At 47.4% G+C, this 5,342-nt stretch overlaps 1 long non-coding RNA gene across 1 annotated transcript; it reads left to right on the forward strand.

Moving 5' to 3' along the window:
* Positions 1-256: 256 nt before the first annotated feature.
* LOC132658175 (uncharacterized) lies at positions 257-3,230 on the forward strand. The gene is made up of 3 exons (XR_009597405.1): positions 257-327; positions 2,933-3,022; positions 3,102-3,230. It is a non-coding gene; the product is annotated as an uncharacterized LOC132658175 (long non-coding RNA).
* Positions 3,231-5,342: the final 2,112 nt, after the last annotated feature.

Below are 5,342 nucleotides of genomic sequence, written 5' to 3' on the forward strand. Positions count from 1 at the left end.
GCGGTAAAGCGTCTGCCTACAGTGCAGGAGACCTGGGTTCGATCCCTGCGTCAGGAAGATCCTCTGGAGAAGGAAATGGCAACTCACTCCAGTACTCTTGCCTGGAAAATCCCATGGACGGAGGAGCGTAGTAGGCTATAGTCCATGGGGTCGCAAAGAGTCGGACACGACTGAGCGACTTCACTTCACTCATTTGCCCAGCAGAGGGCGATGGAGACCATCCCTGGCTGGATCACCTCCACCCCGGAGGCCCTTCACTGCCTTCACCACCCAGACAGAAGGTTCCCTCGTGATCCGGGCGGTTTCCTTGGCACCAGCTGGCACCAGGTATCTCGGGCAACCTGGGCTGTCCCCGGGGGATGACTGCGAGCCGCTAGAGCCCTTCACATTGCTCCAAACGTGGCCAGGTTGGGATGCTCGGATTCTCCCTAGAAGTATGTCTGGGAAGAGCAGAGGGAAAGAGCTGGTTTGGGCAAAGACACATTCCCCACCCCACCCCCACCCCCCTACTGGGCTGGTCGATGAGGAACCACCCAGGAGCTGTTGACTCCTCGCTGGGAAAACCGGGCGGGGTGGCCGGAAGGGAACAAGACGGAGCACCGCGCCAGCTCTCCCCCGGGGCTGCCTGCCTGCAGGCGCGGGGCGCGTTTGCATCAGCGCTGCCAGGACCCGGGCAGGGGCCGCCCGCGATGTCAGCCGCCTTCCCAGAAGAATTCCACCGCCTGTGGCCAGGGGCCAGGCCTCTGTGGGGGCGGGGGCTTTTGGTTTCAGAGGATGACACCACTCTCTCGCTGCGTCTCCTCGCCCGCACTTTGTTGTCATGGAGATGACGGCATCCTGGTAGCCTTGGCAAGGCCAACCCGACCTCGAGAAGTGACCCGGAGCTCGGCCCACTCAGGAAACCACTGGCTCGAGGATGCCCGCCCTAGGACATGGGGCTGCGCGTCCCGGATTCTCCCCTGGGGGTGCCCTGTTGGGCCACCTTCCTAATTCCACAGGATTATCAAGATCTCAAAGCACTCTCGCCAAGGGTCTTAGAAACAACCCTAAAAAAAAAAAAAAAAAAAAAATCGAAGCCCAAAGAAGAGCCCTAAAACAGCACATACCAGACAGACCTTAGAATGAATCCTCTAAGATTTTGCTTTTTCCTTACCTTTCTTTCCAGAGAGCATTTTCTTATGATTCTCTTCAAAAGATTCTCTGGCTACAGCTTCACTTTGAGTGAAGCAATGTTTGTTTTAATTCGCTTTGGCAAGCTTGTGCCACTTAGAATGTGCCAGGCAGAGAGAATAGGGGGTGATTCTCCAAATAGTACTAGCCAGCATGCCTTTAACGCTTTCAACCACGCAGAGAAGTAAACTCACTTAACCTTCCCTACAAGCATAGGAGGTAGGTCTTGTCCAGTTCTAGAAAAGGGAACTCAGATTATCCAATGAATCGGAGGCCAGCTTGGAAGCCAAATCAGATCTGAATCCTAAACCAAGGATCTTAACCATTACCAAGCAGCCTCTCAAAGCATCAGTTAAAATGGTGGCTGTGACCTTTAATCTCTGGAATTAATGCATTTTTACTGCACTGAGACCATGCATTTAATTTTTGTGTGTAAATATATAACAACTGGGAAGGTCAGGACAAAAATAAACCTAAAGAATGAATAAGAATTCTATAATCATAATATAAATGCAGTTGCTACTGCTGCTAAGTCGCTTCAGGCGTGTCCGACTCTGTGCAACCCAATAGACGGCAGCCCACCAGGCTCCTCCGTCCCTGGGATTCTCCAGGCAAGAACACTGGAGTGGGTTGCCATTTCCTTCTCCAATAAATGCAGCTAACACTGGCTGAATACCCATTATGCCAGGAACTCTCTACAGTCATTACCACATTTGATAGAACTCTTTAAAGTCAGTTCTGTTACTTGGGTCCCCACTTTGCAGACAAGGAAACTGAGTCACAAAGGAACAAAGTGACTTGTCCTTGTACATCTGGTAGATTAATATTAATTAACAGAATCGTGTGCTGATCTAAGGTAGGCATTCGGTAAAATCACACTCTGCTTAGGAGAGAATGGAGGACAGAAAACACAAACACCTCAAGGAAACCTCATTCATTCAGACCATTTCCATCTAAGATATATTAAATTTGAAAGCAGGCCAGGGTAGGGGTCCTTTTATTCCCCTGGGGGGGAAAAGCATTGCTAAGCAAGTAATATAAACATGCTGAGAATATTTCTGTGGGACATTTTAGAATTTAGAATGCACTTTGTACCCAGGATCTAACTTCATCTTTACCACACTCCTGAGAAGTAGTCAGAACCAGTCACTTTAGTCCCAGGTTACAGGTGAACTGCAAGAGGCTTTGCAGAGAAAACTTTTTAACTGTTAAAGAAAACAAGTAATCTTTAAGGTTGCAAAAGTAAACCACCCACAAGAGATAAAACGTGGAAGCAATCCAAATGTCCATTAACAAATAGATGGATAGATAAGATGTAGTGTATACATACAATGGACTTATTTAATCTTAAATAGGAATGAATGTTTGACAGGCTGTAGCATGGGTGAACCCTGAGGACATTATGCTAAGTGATATAAACCAATCACAAAGGACAAATTGTGTGTGATTCCACTTAAATGATGTATGGTAGACAAACTAATAGAGATACAAAGATATAGAGGTTATCAGGGGCTGAGTGGAGGAAGAAAAAGGGAGTTACTATTTCATGGGTACAGAGCTTTTGTTTGAAAGAGTGAACAAGCTCTAGAAATGGATGATGATGATAATGGTACATCACTGTGAATATACTTACTGCCCTTGAACTGTATGCTTAAAAATGATAAAAATGGTCAACTTTGTATGTTTTATCACAATGAAAAAATGTTTAAAAAGAGGAAACTGCCTTAGCACTCCCCATTCTTATGTGACCTTTTCTTTTCAGAAGGGAATTCTCACGTGCTTATTAAAGCAGAAGTGGCTTAAACCCAGACCCGTGTCTTAGCTTCACAGGGACTGCTGCCACCGCTTGAAAGTAAGAAAACATCACACCTTTAAAAATAGCTCACAATCGTGCGTTTTTGCTAACTACAGGAGCCCGGTATTCCCCTCAGGTATTCCACATGAGCAAGATCTGTCCGGGAGGGGGCTGAAGCGGCAGTGAGTCACTGGTTTGGCAGGTGAGGTCATCGTGGGGTGACCGTCTGCGTCAGGCGGGCTCCTCACCTCCCACTTCTCCCATCTTCTCCCCTCAGGGGCGGCCAGGTCACCAGCCAGCTTAGCTGGAAGTCGAGCTGCTCCAGTGTGATGTGCACCGGGAGACATTCCTCTTTATGACTCAGTGATTCAACTCCCCGGCAGATGGGCTCATAAAGCCTCCGGTAACCAAAGCCAGCTCTGAGGTCAAGACCCCAGACTGCCAAGTCACACTCTATAAGTAAAAGAGGCCAGACGTACATCCTTGGGAAGGGAGAGGAAAGAGCTTATTTTCTGTTTGGTGGAATGCTAACTATCTAAGAAATGTTGGAATGGTTCTACTTATCTTGATTATCCTGATTAAGACAACTTAGGAAAGTGGTGCAGGGAAAGGGACAGTAAATATTTGCTGAATGATTCTTACTTTGGAGGAGTTCAACTGCAAAGACAATCCCAAACTACAAGTAGAAAAATAGATATTCTTTTAATACTTACTTTCCACCAACCTTGATTTTCTCACAGGGGGACCCAGAATGGGGGCTTGATATATTTTCCTGCCAGTGACAGAGGTTTCATGCAGACAACTATGGTATTAACACAAAAAATCATAATATTTAGGCAGGTAACTAGGTTAAGAGGTGGTAATAAGAAGGGACTTTCTTGGACATATTTGTACACTCATCTAGCAACCATTAGCAGAGGTGCCATGTATGTATTTAAGGTGAAAGAGAGTGAGAAAGAGAAAGTTTTTGATTTATTTATTTTGCCTTTTTTCTCTTTCGTCTGTGTGCTGTTGAGTCAATCCAGGATGGTTGAAGGCACATGGGTGTTAGCATCAGACAAGCCCCGTATTAGTCAGTCAGAGACTCTTGGTTGAACTAGGTTCAAATCAGCTGGAAGGGGAGAAATTCAGGGGGTGACTCTGGCACAGCTGTATCCCAGAGCCCAGATGGTAATGTTAGGGATCTGTTATTCCATCTCTCTCAGCTCTGCCTTCATGGGCCTGTGAGGTACCCAAGAATCTTCCCAGGAGCTCTGGGCTTATATTTGCCTAGTATATCTTCTCTCCCATCATAAATGTCTCACAGGCTGAGAACCTTACAGTCTGAGAAAGAGGTGGAAGCTGTTTCCATAATCAAAGGGAACGGTTGCTGGGCAGGCAAAAACAATAGGTGTGCACTCCCTATGTGTAAATGCCTGCCTGTGGGAGAGAGGGGTTGCAGTGCAGGTGCTGCTTTCCTGGGCTTGCCCGTGAGTCAGCCCTGGGTGGCGAAATGTGTGTGCTCTGGACTCAGCGGACCGGAGTCGAAACTGGCTCTTCACTCGCTGTGTGGTCTCCAGCAACTCACTTTGCAGTAATCATGCTAATAACTACCATGTTTTAAAGGTGAGACATATGCTAGGCATTCGGTCTATTAGCTCAGCGACTCCGCAGAGGAGTTAACATTGCCCCATCTTACAGATGAGGAAGCTGAGGGCCGGAGGCAAGACGTGGTCTACCTGTTGTCACTAAGCTGGTAGTGGGCACTACAACCAAGGGCACTCTGATTCCACATGGTCTTTCTGGGCTTGAGATGGAGGAAGAGAAGGAGGTGGAAGAAAAAGAGGAGTCAGAATAATAAAATGCCAACAACATTTTACATATGCAGTGAATCTAGTTCTCTGCAGCCGTCCCCCACCGCCTCTATCTTTTCCTTACTTCCTTTCTCTTTTTCTTTTTTTTGATCCTGTATTAGGGTCCTGGATTTCCCCCGCCACAAACACATTTTTCCTTCCTTCTTTGACTCTCTCCCTTCCTTCCATCCATTTTTCTTGTTAATTTTAAAGTCTTCACCTGGTCCAGGGTGGCATTTCTGCATCACCAGGGGGGGCAGGATAGACACTGGGGCCTTCTTCATTTTTGCAGCACTCACCAGCCTACCTGTGTCCCCACCCCTAGCAGAACCCACACCCATCAACGCCAGTGTAGCACCGGGGCCTGGCCAAGATCAGGTTCTAATTTCACTCAGGACGCAGAAATCAAGGCAAATGGGATTCTTTCAATCCCCCACCTCAAGCCCGCGTGCTCACATGCTCACTGATCTCTGCTTGAAAGCCCTACTGATTTGTTTAAGCTGAATCTCCCCTCTGGCCAAGGTGGCACAGGTGCAGGGCATCTT

This window comes from Ovis aries, chromosome 19, assembly GCF_016772045.2.
Source record: "Ovis aries strain OAR_USU_Benz2616 breed Rambouillet chromosome 19, ARS-UI_Ramb_v3.0, whole genome shotgun sequence".
In the NCBI taxonomy this organism is placed as follows: Eukaryota; Metazoa; Chordata; class Mammalia; order Artiodactyla; family Bovidae; genus Ovis; species Ovis aries.